General features: G+C 49.3%; 1 pseudogene; it reads right to left on the bottom strand.

The window, feature by feature from the left end:
- Window positions 1-1,689: 1,689 nt before the first annotated feature.
- Window positions 1,690-13,857, bottom strand: LOC131756223 (NADH-cytochrome b5 reductase 3-like; annotated as a pseudogene).
- Window positions 13,858-18,622: the final 4,765 nt, after the last annotated feature.

The raw sequence follows: 18,622 nt of genomic DNA on the forward strand, positions 1-18,622 counted from the left end.
CCCACATGCTGCAGAGCAACTAAGCCCATGCGCCACAACTGCTGAATCCTGCGTGCTGCAACTACTGAAGCCCATGTACCTAGAGCCTGTGCTCCACAACAAGAGAAGCCACCACAAAATGAGAAGCCTGCGCACCGCAACGAAGAGTAGCCACCCACTCTCCACAACTAGAGAAAGCCCATGCACAGCAACGAAGACCCAACACCGCCAACAACAACAACAAAAAAGGATTCAATGCAGGAGGAAGGAAAGAGACTTGAGGATTGCTGAAAAAGCTTGGAAAACATTGGGAATATCTAAACTATCATTGACTGTATAAAGCAGTGGTAATGATGAGTTAGTAATGTCTGAGTAGTAACATAAGGTACAAGTAAAATTCTGGACAGCATCCTGCAAAATAGGCAGTTGGCATCGATGCCTCCCAAGGTTTTTATACTGTTTGGGAAGAAGATGGACTAAAGTCTAAAAAACTATATATTCTTGTATAACTTCCAAACCAATGGTTGGGAAACGGTTTAAAGAAAATTTTAACAAACCAACAGGAAAGGAGAGAGGAGCATGAAAAAGCGGGATAAATACAAGGTGTCCTAAGAATCTTTTAATAATAACACTTAAAACTGCACAACTTTTCACACTGTGCCATAGAAACCACAAAATAAGATTGTAGAAATAAATCCAAATGTTAGGAATCAATAAATGTAAATGAAGCAAACCTGCTAGTTTAAGATACAAAATCCAGCTATATCCTGTTTGTGAAATATACACCTGAAATATAAGTACACAACACAGTTAAAAGGAAAATAATGCTAACCAATACCAAAATAAACCTCATGTAGTTATGTTAATATCAGACCAAATAGACTTCAAGCCAAAAAAAAAAGTACTAGACCCTGAAACACTTTTCACAAATTCCCAAGACTTCTTGGTATTAGAGTCCACATTCTCTAAGAAATTCTCAAGAGAATTAAGTTAGAATTCAACAACAAATGAATTCCTTTAAAATATTTACAAATATAATTAGTTTTCTTTTTTTCCCAAATTAGCGAAGTTTTATTTCGATGTTACGTTTGCTCATAAATGACTCTAAAAAGCTGATATGCAAGAGGCTGACACGCTGTGGTCTAAAGGCAATGTCGAGGCCACTGAGAATATCCCTCGGACAAGAGGCTCTGCTCAAAATCTCCCCCACCTGGGGTGAGGGCAGCAGGAGGGGGGTCTGGGACAGAGGGATAAATGCATCGTCTTAGCTCTGCCATTAGGGCTGGCAGCCTGGGACCCCAAGCTGGTCAATCAGAGGTCGACTGCTTGGAGCTTCCAAAGCTGCCCAAATGTTTGGGTGTTTTGGGGAGATGCTGAGGCTTTGGGAGGGCCCATGTGCCAGCTGGAAGGGCCCTTGGCCAGCCCCCTCCTCCTACTCTAGCCCCAGGGAGAGCACAACTCCCTGCTGGCCCGGCCTGCTGTACCCTGGAGTCGAGGCAGCCTCTCACCCAGCAGCCCCTGCCAAGAGGGGGTGGGGAAGGGCATCTCCAGTGAGGCCCAGACAGGAATCTGCCCTAAAGGTGGCTGACATTGGCCCACCTGTAACAGAGCCCTGCTCCCAAAGGGGCCCCTTGGGGACCAGCCCAGCGGGGTGACCTCCCAGGCACGGGCAGGCCAGGTTGAACCGGGCCGCAGCAGGAGATGTGGGGGAGAGTGGTGGTAACAGACAACAGCAAGAGGGGTGGGTGCGGACAGGGCATGGTGAGTGTGGGGCGGAGCCTGCAGCCCGGGCCCGCCCATCAGAAGGCGAAGGAGCGCTCCTTGGGGTGGCCCACGCCGTCCCGGTTGGGCAGGCAGGCATACTGGATCATGCACGGCGGTTCGCAATTCAGCACCAGCGGCTCCTCCTCCAGGGGCGGAAGGTGGTCCTGGATCATCTCGTTCACAAAGCCCTGGCTGTAGTCCCAGGTTTCAGGGCTCTGTCCACCGTGTACCAGAGCTTGAAGCACTCAGAACGTTCGTTCTTCAGTTCCTCCAGCTCCGGCCGCAGCAGGAGGTCCTTCTCAGTCTGGTTGGCAAAGCGCAGCTGGCACACGGTGTAATCATCCATGGCCTTCATTATGGCGCAGATCACCTGCAGCATTGGGGTAATGCCCCTTCCGCCCGCAAACATGCCGACAGACTTCGCTTCACTTGATGACAGGGTTGGTTTTCTTGTCCGCACAGATGGCAAACTTTCCTTTGCCCTGGTAGACCAGCAGCCCATTTGGGCCTCGGAACTCAATGGTGCCTCCAATCTTCATGCTTTACAGGTACTGGGACATCTTCCCACCAGCAGGAAACTTGGGGTGGGTGTCTTTGAAGTAAACCTTGATGACCAGGTCCACAAAGCCCTTGTCATCGCTGGAGACGGGCGTGTAGGGCCGAATGACCAGGTTCCCATCGATTCGAGCCGAGAGGTAGATGTGCTAGCCCTACGGGGAGGCCCAGGATGTGCTGGGGCGACGGTAGTGCAAAGTGGGACCATCAGGTGTCAAGGCTGATGACCTCCTTGTCAATCAGCCGCAGCAGGTACTTGATGTCCAGGTTCTCGAGGCTGATGGCTGGGGTGGAGCTTTGGAACAGCTTCATGAGCAGGCTGTACAGGAACCAGACTGGGGAGAGGAGCACGTGACCCAACGTGCTCAGCCGGGCCCCCGTGGTGGCTCTGCTCTGCTCTAGCTCCACAGCCGCCGCCAAGACCGCCACGCCCCGGGCCTGCCCCCGCCCCCCCACCGCCACGTCACCAAGCCCAGATATAGTTTTTAAGAATACTTCTAAATTACCATGTGTAATTAAAGAAGAAAATGTAATGGAAATTAGAAAATACCAGTGATTTTTTTAAAAATCTGGATGCAGGTTACGTGAGTATTCTCACTTTTGAAAATTCATCAAGCATTTATTTATAACATATATATATGTTATACATCAGTAAAATGTATAAAGAAAAGAAAGACAACAAATCTGTAAAGCAGCTGGGGGTGGAAAACACATTAACTTCAAAAGTGTGACAAGGTAAACAGCCTACTTTTTCATCAGCAACAAAGGAAGCCAGATGAAAGCAAAATGACATTTTCAATGTGCTGAAAGAAAACTGCCAACCCAGCAAAAATATTTCAAGAATGAGGTTGAAATAAGAACTTTTTCAGACAAAGCCTGTAAGAGTTTGCCAGCAGCCAACTCACACTAAAGAAAATTCTAAATTATATTACTTCGGGCAAAAAGAAAGTGATCCCAGATGGAAGGTCAAGATGTAAGAAGGAATAAAGAATAAAGAAGGAGTAAATACATGGGAAAACCTAAACAAACATAGGTTGCATAAAACAATAATAATGTTTCCTGGAGTTAAAAAAAAGTGATAGAGTTAAAATGTACAACAGAAAAAAAGAAAGTCCTCAGGGAATAAATGGAGTTAAAGTGTTCCAAGTCCACGATTGTATGGGACAAAAGTAAAAAACAGGGCTTCCCTGGTGGCGCAGTGGTTGAGAGTCTGCCTGCTGATGCAGGGGCCACGGGTTCATGCCCCAGTCCGGGAGGATCCCACATGACACGGAGCAGCTGGGCCCATGAGCCATGGCTGCTGAGCTTGCACGTCCGGAGCCTGTGCTCTGCAATGGGAGAGGCCACAACAGTGAGACGCCCGCGTACCAAAAAAAAAAAAAAGTTAAAAACATCGATGAAATCTGCATTTTGATAAGCATGCATTATAACTTCTAAAGGAATCACTACAATAATAAAAGCAGAATTGTAACTTCCAACTGTTCAGAGGGAAGACAATGATTTTTTTTTTTTTTTTTTTTGGTGGTATGCGGGCCTCTCACGATTGTGGCCTCTCCCGTTGCAGAGCACAGGTTCCAGATGCGCAGGCTCAGTGGCCATGGCTCAGGGGCCCAGCCGCTCCGCGGCACGTGGGATCTTGCTGGACGGGGGCACAAACCCCCCTCCCCTGCATCGGCAGGCGGACTCTCAATCAATGTGCCACCAGGGAAGCTCCCAATGATTTTTTTAAAAAGCCACAGACAACCTGAAAGGAGGCCAGAGAGGCCAGAGAGGGGATGAAAAGGAACATAGAAAGGGTAAAAATAGAAAGTAAATTAATAGGGTAGATTTAAATCTAGATTTAAGTGTGATATCAATTATTACATTAAATGTAAATGGACTATACACCCCAGCTAAAGGTCAGTTTGTCAAACTGGATTTTTTAAAATTTCAGCTCTATGTTATTTATAAGAGACATATAAAAAACATTAAAATATAGAAAGTTTAAAAATAACAGGATGGCGACTTCCCTGGTGGTGCAGTGGTTAAGAATCTGCCTGACAATGCAGGGTACACGGGTTTGAGCCCTGGTCCAGGAAGATCCCACATGCGGCGGAGCAACTAAGCCCTTGCACCACAACTACTGAGCCTGCGTGCTGCAATTAGTGAAGCCTGCGAGCCTAGAGCCTGTGCGCTGCAACAAAGAGTAGCCCCTACTCGCCACAACCAGAGAAAGCCTACGTGCAGCAACGAAGACCCAACGCAGCCAAAGATAAAGTTAATTAATTAATTAATTAAAAAATATATATAACAGATGGGGAAAATAACCATAGAAATACCATAAGAAAGCTGGAATTGTTATATTAATATTAGACAACATATGCTTTAAGGCAAAATCATTGCTGGAGATAAAGCGGGACATATTATTATTATAATAATAAAGGATTCATTTCATCAGGAAGATAAAAATATTTTTAATTTGTGTGACCCTAATAACATGGCCTCAAAATACATAAAGCCAAATTTGACACAACTACCAAGAGAGATAGTTAAATTCACAGTAATAATGAGCAATTTAAATTCATCTCTCTCAGCAGCTGATAGAACAAGTAAACCAAAAAAGTCAGTAAAGATACAGAATATTTGAACTATACAATTAATAAATTTTACCTAATGGGCCTGTAAATGTAGAACATTATATTCAGCAACTACAAAATACATTTTTCTTTGAAGCACACACTGGGTTATAAAGCAAGATTGAAGGAAATAGTCCCTTTACCAAAATGTTATTTAGTTAAGAATCAATTTTAAAACAATAATAAGAAAAATCTCCATTTTTTGGAAACCAGTTCTAAATAACCCATTGACCAAGGAAGAAATTTTAGGAAAATTATATTTTGGAAAATTAATTTTTAGGAAATAATTAAATTTTTGGAAAATTATCTTGAACTGAGAGATAATGAAAATGGTTCATTTAAAAACTTGTGCAATGCAGCTAAAGTAGCATTTTGAAGGAAATTTGTAACCTTAAGTGTATTAATACTAGATATTAAAATATATGCAATATATGTTGCATATATGTAATATGTAATACAACATTATATATATTGATAAAATATATGTTTTAAAAGAAAGACTGAAAATGATGAGCTAAGCATCTGTCTCCAGAATTTAGGAAAAGAACAAAATAAACCTAAGAGTATAGATAGGAAATAATAAAGAGCAGATATGAAGGAGATAGAAAACAAATATTCAAATAAAAAGAATCAACCAGTCAGCTATTTTTAAAGATGAATGAAATTGAAAAACTGCTGGAAATTTTGAGCAAGATGAAAAAAAGGCACTAATAGCTATTATTGGAAATGGAAAAATAAAAAAAACATTACTGTAGCTTTTGAAACATTAAAAAGATGAGAACAAGGCAAATGCCACTTCACAAAGACACTCAGCCCACTTTCTGTTTACCAAGCCGTGTGCCTGGCCCAGAGCTTCACCCACCTCGAGGAGGACTGTCTTTTTCTAATCCACCTGAAGATACCATATGGGCAAGGAGTACTGGATAAAGGGGTATTATGAACAACTTTATGCCAGCAAACGTGAAAACGTTAGATAACTTGGATAAATTCCTAGAGGGGAAAAAAACTGACTCAAAAGAAATGAAAAATGTGAATTGTTCTATAACTACTAAAGAAATTAAACTAGTCAAAACTCCAGATACAGATGACTTTATTGGGAAAGTTTTACCAAACATTAAAGAAAAAATGGGCATCAAGACCTACTTAATGGATAGTGATTCAGACACACAACATAAACAGTGTGATTCCTTTGGGATGAAGTTCAAAAACAGGCTTAAACTAAACTATATTCTTCAGGGATGCTTCCAGAGGAAGGGAAAAACTCTAAAAAGCTAGATGAAGGTTAAGTCAGAACAGGGCTACCTGGGGGAGGGGGAGGAGAGGAGAAGGACCAGGGGGGTGTGGGTTGGGATGCTGCCCGTACTCTGTTTCTTGAGTGGATGGTGGTAACACAGATGTTTGCCTCAGAATTCTGTTAAACTGTACATGTCTGTTTCATGTACTTTACAGTATGATAGTATAATTCCCCCCCAATTTAAGGTATTACAAATCAGATTACTCTAATTCCAGGCAATCAAAATGGTGGAAAACTACCCAGTTCAGTCTTTGAAGCAGCCAGCACTTGAATACCCAGACCAGTTAAAGATAGGGGAAAAGGGGCTTCCCTGGTGGCGCAGTGGTTAAGAATCTGCCTGCCAATGCAAGGGACACCAGTTTGAGCCCTGGCCCGGGAAGATCCCACATGCCGCGGAGCAACTAAGCCCATGCGCCACAACTTCTGAGCCTGCGCTCAAGAGCCCGCAAGCCACAACTACTGAGCCCACGTGCCACAACTACTGAAGCCTGCGTGCCTAGAGCCCGTGCTCTGCAACAAGAGAAGCCACAATGAGAAGCCCGTGTACCGCAACGAAGAGTAGCCCCCTCTTGCCGCAACTAGAGAAAGCCCGTGCGCAGCAACGAAGACCCAACACAGCCAAAAATTAAAAAAAACCAAATAAATAAATAAATAATTTTTTTTAAAGATAGGGGGAGAAAAAGGAAACTGTAGATGAGCCTTACTTTAGAAGCAAAACTTGTAAACAAAACATTAGCAACCAGAATTGAGCAGCAAGTCAACACTACCAGATGCTCTGATTAAGCAAGGTTTATTCCAGGAAGGATATGGGTTCCACAGAGTCCACTCGATCCACATAACTCATCCCACCACCAAACTGAACCATATCAGTAAATTTGGGAAAGGAATGCTTAAGACACAGCAGACTTTTCTAATAGAAACAGGTGTAGGGATAGAAGGAAGCTACTTCCCCATCATAAACGATCCCCATTTACCATCAAACATCAGAAAGTGCCCCTCTCGGAGACCCTAGTAGACAAGCACAGAAGGAAAGGCTTTCTCTGGCACAGGCACACAGCCGGCAGGAAGAGCCAGTAATCGATGGCCCCCCTAAGCCCCCTATGATTTCACAGCCCTGCCTCAAAAATGCTGGATTTTAATTAGAGGCTAAAGTAACGATGTCATTGTCCTATGGCCCTGGCCCAAATTCCATCACAAGTCCCCTGTATACCCCTCACACAAGCACAAATGGTCCAAGAACACTCACCATAGCTCTGGAAGAGCTAACAATGGGAAATAACCAGATGGGAGCTGGTGGGATGATGGCAGAACAGTTGTCAATTTATCCAGGCACATATTCTGCTCACTCAGTGAACGGCCCAGGGCTGGGTATGCTGACGCGGCCACATCTCTCAGTTACGCCCAGTGGTCTCTACCAAAGCTGACCATTTGCCCAGCCTGAGACTCTACAGTTCCACCTCTGGGCATTCACCCAAGAGAATTGAACGCACATGCCATGAAAAGACAGGGGCTCAAATGTTCACAGCAGCGTGACACATGATAGCCCCAGACTAGAAACACAAGGTATAGATGAGCCACACAGTGGAATATTATACAGTGACCAAAAAAAAAGCAGAAGGGCTCTCCCCACGCCACCACAGAACGGATCACAGGCACGAGCGAAAGCAGCTGCTGCTGCGACTAGGAGGCTACTGATTGGAGGGAACCTTCTGGAATGATAGGAAAGCTCTACATTGTGACCTGGGTTCTGCTTACACATGTGTAAGTCACATGCACTGAAGACGTGCACTTTAAACACTTTATGTGCACGTGTTATACCTCAGTTTTTCAAAGTTTAAAAATAAACTGAAAAACTAATAGCTAAAAATATATAAACCTTGTTAATGAAATGAGCGAACTGCAGGAGGATGTTCCCCCGCCCCTTATTTATACAAAGTTTAAAATCACATAAAACAACACTTCGACATCTATGGTCACATAGTATATTATAAAGTCCCTCCTCGCCTGAGTGTCTGGTCTCATCCCCTCTCAGGCCTCCACTCTCGCCCTCCTCCCCTCTGCTCCTGCCACCCCCACCTAGGTGCCCCAAGCTTGTTCCCACCTCGGAGCCTTTGCACTCGCAGATACCTCCACCTCGTGTACCCATATCGGCTGCCTCTTCCCTGACACTCACATCTCAATTCAAATCTCGCCTTCCCCGAGCCAGGCCAGCTTGTCCATACATACAATTGTTCTTTGTTCCACGTTTCCTGTGTCCCCTTTCTGCCTAGAAGCCCCCCAAGGGAAGGGTTCCCTGTTTGGTTTGTCACTGCTGTGTGACCAGGGTCCAGGGCAGTGCTAGGCTGGGACTGGGACCTGTGGACATGCCCACAAGGCTCTGCCAGTTGTGGCCACCAGGGGATGCCCACGGGTCAGCAATAAATGCTTGGGGACTTGGGTCCAAGGCCACCGAGAAAGGTGGGCGGGACAGGCCTGGGGATGGGGAGATCAGGCCTTCTCTGAGCATGGGGGTGCCCCAGACACATGCTATCCTTCCTGGGGGATTCTCACTCAGCCTGACCGTGACAGATGTAGAAATTGAGGCTCAGAAATGTCATAGAAAGTTTTCAGGTTCCGAATGCTCCCAGATCACTCAGCTGTGCTCTCTCAGCCCCCGCCAGAAGAAGCTAGGGAAACTATGGTTGGAAGGAGGACAGGGGCACTGGGAGCCCTGATCTCCGGTGGCGCCTGTGATCCCCACTGGCCAGCCTGTCCTGGCTAAAAGGATCAAGTTAGGGCCACCAAGGAGTCAGTCGGACACTCCCAGACTCAGGGAACCTTAGCTCACAGCAGGTGGCCCAGTACCTGCCTGTGCCCTGCAGCACCCCCTGAACACATGGGGAGACTGAGGCCCAAAGACAGGCTGGAGCAGTCCTCAGGGCACCAGGACTGGGCAGGTCCCCTACACCCAGTGCTGCCCCCTGGGGTCGGGATGGGGGCCTCCTGGGGGAGAGCAGACAGGGCATCCCTCACCCACTTCCTTCCAGCCATTCAACAGATGTGGAACTGGGTCTGTCCCTCGCTCAAGCTCAGCCGGGAACCCCAGTCCAAAGCCGAGCCCCACAGACCGGCTCCCCTTGCTGTGTGACCTCGAGCAGACTCCCCACCCTCTCTGGGCCTGTTTCCATGTCCACATCGGGCGTCTACGTGCCATTTTGTTAGAAGAAAGGAAGTTCTAGGTTGTTGTCAACCATGTAGGAACTACTCAGTTGCCCTCTCTAGGGGACAAGATCCTTTTAGAAGGTGCAAGGCCCTGATGTCGCCAATTCACTCTTGTTTCTTTAGTTGAGGTGAAGTTCACATAACATATAACAATTTACATAACCATTTTGAAGTGGGCAATTCCACAGAACCTAGTGCATTCACAATATTGTGCAACCACCACCTCTATCTAATTTCAGAAATTTTCATCACCTCAAGGGAAACCCGTCCCCATGAGCAGTCACTCCCCATCCCCCTCCCTCAGTCCCTGGTAACTACCAATCTGCTTTCCATATCTGTGGATTTGCCTGTTCTGGACATTTCATGTAAATGGAATCACGTGCTGTGTGGTCTTTTGTGTCTGGCTGCTTTCACTCAGCATGATGTTTTCCAGGTGCATCCATGTTGTAGCATGTATCAGTGCTTCATTCCTTTTCATGGCTGAGTAATATTCCATTGGGTGGATTTACCAGATTTTGTACAGCCACTCATCTGTAGATGGACACTTGCGTTGTTTCCATCTTTTGGCTAATGTGAATAATTCTCCTATAAACACAGGTGTAAAAATATCTATTTTCATGCCTGCCTTCGGTTCTTTTGGGTATATGCCTAAGGGTGGAATTCCTGTATCATACAGTAATCCCATGTTTAGTTGTTTTGAGGAATTTCACTGGTTTTTATAAGACTAAAAGGCCATGACTCCTGGCCAAACTGGGAATACCATGCCTGGAATTTTCTGGCAAGTTCTTTTCAGTAATCACTGCCCAGCCTCCCTACCCCACCAAATCTCATGTATTTCAAGTGCTGCCCAAATTGTTTTTTGTGACTGTATATATTCACCTTTGGATTGAGATATAACACACAGCAATTTGTGCCAAATACTCAGATCTGAGGTGTGTAGCCTGCGTATGTTCAAATTGACACATAACATAACACCGCTCCATCCCCCAGGCAGGCTCCCTCGTGCCACCTCCCAGAAGGAACTACTATCCTGTTGGCTAACACCATTGGTTCATTTTGTCTGTACTTGAACTTCAGGTACACAGACTCACACCGTGTGTCCTGTTTTTGATCTCACTGCTTTTGCTCATCATCGTACCTGCAAGATTCACCCACATCCTCCATCATTTTTCCTTGAGGTATACTATTCCACAGCACAACTGTACAACAATTTGTTTGGCCAGTTCTGTTGACGGGTGTTCAGCTTGTGTCCAGAGCTTCTCCAAGCAGGTGTGCCCAGGTCCTGTGGCTACTGCATGTTTTCATCTCTTGTGGATAAATACCCAGGGGTGGAATGTCTGGGTTATAGGGCAGGGGGGAATCTATGTTCGGTGGACACTGCAAAACAGTCTCCCAAGGTGGCTGTACCATTTTACCTCCCACAGAGGTGAGCTAGGGTTCCATTTGCTCCACATCCTCGTCAACACTTAGTGTTATCAGACTTTTCCGTTTCAGCCCTGCTGGTAGGGCTGTGGTTCATGCATGTTCCAACCCCACTGCAACTGGACTTTGCACCCACTGGATTCTGTACCACGCTCCCCACTGAGAAACCACTGGGGTGCTGACCACACCCACCTTTTTGAGGGCCCCCTCTGCCCTCGGCTTCTGGGCCACCATCCCCCTCTGTGTTTTCTTACCACTGTTTCGTCTCCATCCCCTCAGTGGATCCTCTTTCTCGGCTTGATCTTGAAACAAGGTCTCCAGGTCCTCCTGCCTCCAGGGAAATGGGCACAGAGTTAAGGGATCCCCTGAAGGACCCAACACTCTACTTCTCCTCCTCACCCTGGGGGGCCTCTCCTGCCTCAGTGAGCGCCAACCTAGCTATTCCAAAGCACAAAAGGGAAATCGAGGCTCATCTCCCCCACATGGATCATCGATGCTCCCACCTTTTCCGCCTCCTGAATCTCAGCTCTCCCACTTCTCCCCTCCCCTCCAGCACCCACCTAGCCTAAGACCCTGCATCTCCACTGGATGGGCCCAGCTCTCCTGGATGTCCTACCATCCCTGGCACTTGCCTCTTGTCCAACTCACACCACGTGCTTCTAAGACAAATGCGTTGCCCCTCTTAGGTGTTGTTTCGCCGACTTCTTAGCATTTGTGCCCTGACCAGGCCCTCAGGCAAGTCCCTGCTGCATCTGGTTCCTCTGACCTCTCCAGCGCTTCCTCCCACCCTCATTCATTCATTCATTCATTTGGATATTTATTGAGAACCTGCTGAGTACCAGGCCGCGTTCTCAATGCAAGAAGGCAACGGAACCACACAAACAAAACCCCTCCCCCTCGGGGGCATGAGGTAGAGGCAACAGATATCTCCACCACGGCATGTCGGGAGCTGCATGAGGGCAGGGAGGCCCCGGCCTGGCATGGGGTAGAGAGGCGTCCCAGGGGACTCAGAGTAGAGGCTGAGGCCTGGGACGGGCAGGACGCAGCTAGCCAGGCGTGGCAGGGAGAGAAGAACAAAAACCGGGACCCCCCAGAGAAGGGGAGGGGGAGTCACAGAGAGGTTTAGGTTTCCACAGCTTCCCTTGGCGGCTGATGGGAGAGAGGAGAACCCAGATAGGAGGGAGGTGGGGAGGCCAGGGGTGTCGGGTGATGGAGAGAAGAGGTCGGATTTGGGGTGTGGCCAGAGAGCCGAGAAGACTTGGGGACTTGGGGCTGTGGGGTAGAGAGGTGTGGCAGTGATGACGGCATGGAGGGGCCTCCCATACTCTCTGGGCAGAAAACACATCCGAGCAGGGGATTCAGTTCCTCAAAAATGCCACATAGGCACGTGTGCGCACACACACATGGGTGCATGACGCACGTGTGCAGAAGCACGCAGAGACACAAAGCGTGAACAGATATACACACGAAACACAACCACACACACAACAGACACACAGAGACACACAACACAGAGACACACGTACACGTGTGCCTATAGCACACAAACACACACGCACCCTCTCCAGGCCAGCCTTTGAGGGACAATCCTTTTTGCCCCTCTCTCTTCCCCAGGCCCCCAGCTCCCGCCACAGGGCCAGGCCAGGTTCCAGGGTCACTGAGCCGGTGTCAAATTTCCCTCTCTGCCTTTCAGCCCCTGCCCAGTCCTGACCACACACTCTGTGTCCTGCTCTGTCCCCCACACTGGGGGCTCCTCGGGGCACATGGCAGGTGTGGGAGGGGTAGTCAAAAATGCCTACTGAGCAAAAGGTCTTGGTCCCCTAAGCCTCTCTCCCCTGCTACTGCCTCCACACTCTCCCAACCTCAAAGCAGAGCTCCCCACTCCCCAACTTCTCATGGGCTCAGCCTCACCCCTTGACTGAGCCGGATGCAGACGCCCCATCTCAGAGAGGTCAGGGGTGAGCCAGAGAAAGGGCTGGAGGGTGCCCAACAGCAGAGCTAGAATCTACTTGGGAGATCAAGGAGGGCTGCCTGGAGGAGGGGACATTTGAGGATGAGCTGGAGCTTGGCAGGCAGATGGTTTGGGGGGTCCTCTAGTCAGAGGGACAAACCTGGTAACTTCACCTAGTGCAGTCTGAGCCCAGAGCTGCTCCACCTGGAGGGATCATCGTGCCGTTTGCTTCTTTTTTTAAATTGCGGTAAAATACACATAACTTAAAATTCACCATCTTAGCCATTTTTAAGAGCACAGTTCAGTGGCATTAAGTACATTCACACTGTTGTGCAACCATCACCACTGTCCACCTCCAGAATTTTTCATCTTGCAAAACTGAAACTCTGTCCCCATTAAACACTTAACCTCCCCATTTCCCTCCTTCCCTGGCAACTCCCATTCTACTTCCTGTCTCTACAAATTTGACTACTTTAGGGACCTCACATAAGTGGGATCCCACAGTATTCGTCCTTTTGCGACTGGCTTCTTTCTCCCAGCATAATGTCCTCCAAGTTCATCCCTGCTGCAGCAGGTGTCAGAATTTCCTTTCTTTTAAAGGTTGAATAATATTCCATCATACACATATAACACGTTTGGTTCATCCATTCATCTGTCGCAATCTATTTTCAAGTTTTTTGAGGAACTGCCATACTGTTGGCTGTCTGTTTTTAAACCCAGAGTGTTTCTCAGTCGTCCCATCCAGGACCTGAGCAGTCCTTCCTGTCCCAACTTCCACCTGCCACGCAGGGCTCCCCCTCGGCTAGAGCCCTCAGTTGTCTCATGCATCCCTCAGATCCGCCCTGAGAGGCAGTGGCTCTTATAAAGCCCATTTCATAGAAGAAAACAGGTCGGAGAGCAGGAGTGATGTACCTACCGTCAACCAGCGGGGTCTGCTTTGTCCCAGCTCCCCAGACCACAGGCTGCCCGCCTCTCCACATAGCCCAGAACGTCCCCAGCCCCTCAGCAGTTCCTGCACAGCCCGTCTCCCACCCTGCCTGAGCTCAGACGCTGAGAGCATTTCCCATCCTCCTCCTGGCTCGACTCCCTTCTAAGAGAAACAGGTTGCACCTGGCACGGCTTCCCAGAAGGCCTGGAGCGGCAGGAGGCCAGCCACGTGAGTGGGTGTGTGTGGAGGCGTGCAGTCCCATTGCAGCACCCACCATGCCACCGCTTGAGGAGGGAGGGGTCCTAGACCCAACAGTGAGGACCTGTGTGGTGTCGAGCACACGGCCTTGGAGCCGGCCAGACCTGAGTGAGACTGGGGCTCGGCTACTTGCCAGCTGGGTAACCAAGAGCATCTGAGCCTCAATCCATCATCTGGGAAACGGGCTCACAGTGGCCCTTGCCTCTCAGGGGAGGATTCTGTGAGGGCACTCGGGGCTAGGGGGCCTGTGCCGCTGAGGGTCCCGCAGGCTGTCAGAGCTAAAGCACTCAGGTGTTTCATCAGAACAGCAGAGGCAGGACCACCATCACCCCAGCTCCAATAGCAGGTCTTCCTAGGGGTGCTGACTGCATAATGGGGGAGCCCATCCCATCCTCAGCCAAGAAAATCAGATGACAGCACAAGCCTTCACCATTTGAAATCTTGAAACCACCCAGAAACAAGCCCCTGGACACCGCCACACAGTTTAAAAATCGTTTTTGCAAATGAGGTAAAATTCACATGACATTCCAGCCATTTTAAAGTGAACAGTTCAGGGGCCCTTTGTGCATTTACAAAGTTGTGTAACCACCAGCAGTATCTAATTGTAGATCACTTTCATCACCCCAAAAGGGAACCCTGTTCCCATGAGCAGTCCCTCCCTGTCCCCCCCTCCCCCAGTCCCTGGAACTGCTTGTCTGCTTCCCGTCTCGATGGATTTGCCTCTTCTGGACATTTCATATCAATGGGATCATGCACTCTGTGGCTTCTTTCACTCAGTGTGACAGATTTGAGGTTCATCCACATTGTAGCATGTGTCAGGCTTCATTCATTTTTATGGCTGATATTTCCTTGCATCATGGACCACGTTTCGTTTATCTTTCACCCATCAATGGGCATTTGGTTTTTTTCCACTTTTTGGCTTCTGTGAAAATGCTGTTGTGAATATTCACGTACATGTATTTGTTTGAGTCCCTCAGACACACAGTTTTGAGTCCTCCAACCAGGGGACCCGAGTGGCCCAGGCCCCATGGAGGCAGCACTGATTTATAGAACAAAGTTCCATATTTTGCTCACGTCTCTTGAAAAACATGAAAGAGGGAATGAAAAGCAGCAGTTCCCTCACCTCTCACCCCATTGACCCTTCCTGCGTTGTGCACAAAATCTCCAAACCTGAGCCAGCGAGGGGGGGATGCGGCGAGCAGGTAGGAACTGGGTTTTCCCGGGTAAAGAGTCCAGGGACACTGGTGTTTGGGGGCATCTCGGCTCCTGCCTCCAAGGGCAGGGAGGTGTGGACAGCCTCCCTGAAGCCACAGGGTAAGACAGAGGCAGGGCCAGTGACCCTGTCTCAGACCCCAGCTGGACCCTTGAGACTCATCTTTGACCCCAGTCCCTCCCTGCTGCTCCCATCAGAGCCCCTAGCCTTGGCCACCAGGTCCAGGAGGACCATGGTGGAGCTGGTGAGAGTCAGAGGTGAAAACCCCTTTTTAGAATCAGAGTGTAAGTGAAATGAGTAATGTTTAATATCAGCGTATCAGTTTAATAAAGCAGTAGGTACGGTGACTTGGCAGGACACAGGAAGGCAAGAAAATGTGTCACACTTATACCAAATTAAGGATGTTGCGTTATGGCTGTAGGAAACTTTAATTTTAACACCATCTATCAAAATAAACTTTATTTCCTAGAAAATTTTATTCACTTTGTTATTTCCTGTAACTTAAAATGTGTGTGCATATACATACATATGTATATACATAATACCTATATATAGTTTATTTATGTATAGTTCATTGTATTGTTTGGGCTACAGTAAAATCACATTTGAAATTAAAAAAAAAAAAAAAAGTCCCCCATGTCCCAGGGTCTCAACTGAGAGGGAACATGTCTCCTCCCAGGAGCTCGGGTCAGCAGGTACAGGAGGAAGAGCCAGGTTTCAGAGCCATGGAATCACTTCCTCTTGGAATCTCAGCTTCCTTCGCTGTGAAATGGGGAGAGTGTCACTTTGACTCCAAGCATTCTCACATACTGTTCCCTCAGCCTGGTCATCCCTTCCAGGTCTTCTGCTTGATGAGCTCCTACATATCCACTAAACCCCAGCTGTGGCATCCTTCCTCCAGGCAGCCACCTTAGACAGACACCTGAATTCCTCCAGCCTCCACCCTCCTTCTAGCCAAGCCCTGATGCTGCGGGGCTGGGGATGGGATCTGTGTCCAGCTCTGTCTCCCCCAGACTTGGGGCTCCTTGAGGTCCAGGCTGGGGGGCCAGGGTGGGGGATGTTAAATGAAAATGGAGACGCCACTATCCCCACTTGATGGACGAGGGTGGCTTTGAGAGGGACCCAACTCCCGAGAGTCACACAGTCATTTAGCCCCAAAGCCGCAACTCAACCCTGGGCCAGTTGGGCTCTGAGTACAGTGCTCCTTCCCCAAACTTGTGAGTTGACCTAACTACCCGCCACCCTCAGAGGGCTGCTCTGACCCTCTCCTGGGTCCCTGCAGCCCCTTCCCCGGGCCAGAACAGCCTGTCCCCTGGTAGGGGGTGCTGTCCTTCTGGCGGCCCCAGGGTCATAGATAAGGCCACTGGGCCTGGCTATCTGCAGGAAACATCTTGGCAGGACAGGAAGCCACGGCATTGGCCAGCCGCGCCCTCGCCTGCCTCAGCCTATCTGCGGCCAGATATTTTGGGAGCCACTATATAAACCCCGACCGGCCTGCCAGTTGTTCCCGGGGGAAGCTTGAAGCTTCACATTCCTCGGCAGCTCCCGCTGGCCCTGAGGCTGATGGAACATGAACACCTGGGTGCTCAGAACAGAACGCGCCCAAGCGCCAGGCTCGCTGGAGGTTCCAGGGCCTGTGTGTACGACTCACCATTCGATCCCAGTGCAGCCACTTGCTGGCTGAGCGACCCAGCGTGAATGACTTCACCTCTCTGGCCCTTGGTTTTCCCCTGCCCACAGCCCTCCTCCGTCCTGTCCCAGGAAACACAAACTCGGGTCCCAGAGCCTTTCCTAAAGTTTCTGGGTCTGATGTGACACCCGCTGACACCTGAGGGCCAACCCGCCCCCTCCAGACCCTGGGAAGTGCCCAGGAATCTGCATTTTAAACTAGCTGCATGATGAGATCCTTATAGCTCAAGCTTCTCAAGTTCAAGGACATGCCATTGGTCCAAACTCTCCAGGATTTCTCACCTCCTCTGGACAAGCACCCGGCCGGACCCTGAACAAGTGCTGGATCAGAGACACAACATTCCAGGGATGTGGCTGTAGTTATTCCCATTTTACAGAAGAGAGAATCGAGGCCCAGAGAGGGGAAGGGACTTGCTTGAGGCTACACAGCAGGCCAGAGGCAGGGTCGCATCAGAACCCAGGTCCGAGGTCTCTTCCCACACCCCATGTACCTCTCAGGAGGCTTAGAGGGGTTGAGTGTAGCTCCAGAGGCCACACAGCCAGCCAGTGGGCGGGGTGGGGTTCAGACCCAGGTCTGTGTGCTCCCCCATCCCCACCCTGGTCGACACAGAACAGAACCACCCCTAACCCAAGAGCTACTGCTTGGGGCCCGACAGGCATGCACATTTCGCCCAAGACCAGTAAAAGTGAAACGCAGAAGTGAAATAAAAATACTCAAGAGCTCACTGGGGCTCGGAGTCGGCGCCTGCTCTCAGACCCCTGGCCCTTTCCTGGTGAGAGGCCGGGGGGCAGGACAGCAAGCCAGGCAGGGGAGACCAAGCGTGGCTATGTAAAGTGGCCGGCCCAGCACCTGCGGCCGCTTGCCAGTGCGGGTGGTGGAGCGTGCCCAGTGGCCCCCACCCCGGGCAGCTGCAGCCGGCGAGAGGGAACGGCCATGCCAGATATAACCTGACCTGAACTCCGCCCAAAGCCAGAGCTCCAAGGCCAGCCTGTGCCTGGAAAGCCAGTTTTGGCCGAATGAGCTTGGGCAGGTTCTGGGCTTCCATCTCCCCGCTGAGAAAGGTCTCAGCATGGCCACGTGTCCCCTGCAGCCCTCCTCCTCACCCTCCTCTCTACAAGGCCTGGTGTGAGGCAAGGCATTAGACTATCCCTGTCTTGGCCAGCCTGCAGTAATGAGCTCCTGCTCCGCTTGCTGCCCCCTGGGCATCAGGCTGCCATCGTCCTCCTGACGGGATGCTCGTTACCGTCTAAGTAGCCTGGAACCCGCGCCTCCTTCAGCGTGGACCTCCACCCTGCCTTGCTCTGCCATAGAACCACCTGGATGAGGTGGCAGGGACCTGGGTCTGTCCTTCTCTAAGTTAAATGCCTTAAAGCCTCCAGTGCCTTCTCCCAGGGCACCACTCTGAAGTGTATACACACACACATACATACCACGCTGGTTTTCACTGAACCCGCTGTCTGTCTGCCCTATTTCAAGGCGGCAGGGGCAGCTGCCTTCCTGCTCTGATCAACCCAGAATGGGGAGAGAAATCACCTCCCTTGTTCTAGAGTCTATACCTCTATTAATGCAGCCCAAGGACCCAGAAGCTTATTGGGCAGCTACATCAGAGGCAGAGGGCCCCTCATGTAATCATTAATTATCAATTCAAAAATCCTGAGCCCACCAGGAAGTTTGGCAGGAGGGGTTAGGGCTGGGAATGTTCTGTTTCTTGACCTGGGTGCTGGTGACACTGGTGTGTTTACTTTGTGAAAA

The sequence above is a fragment of the Kogia breviceps genome, chromosome 4 (genome assembly GCF_026419965.1).
Source record: "Kogia breviceps isolate mKogBre1 chromosome 4, mKogBre1 haplotype 1, whole genome shotgun sequence".
NCBI classification, from domain to species: domain Eukaryota; kingdom Metazoa; phylum Chordata; class Mammalia; order Artiodactyla; family Physeteridae; genus Kogia; species Kogia breviceps.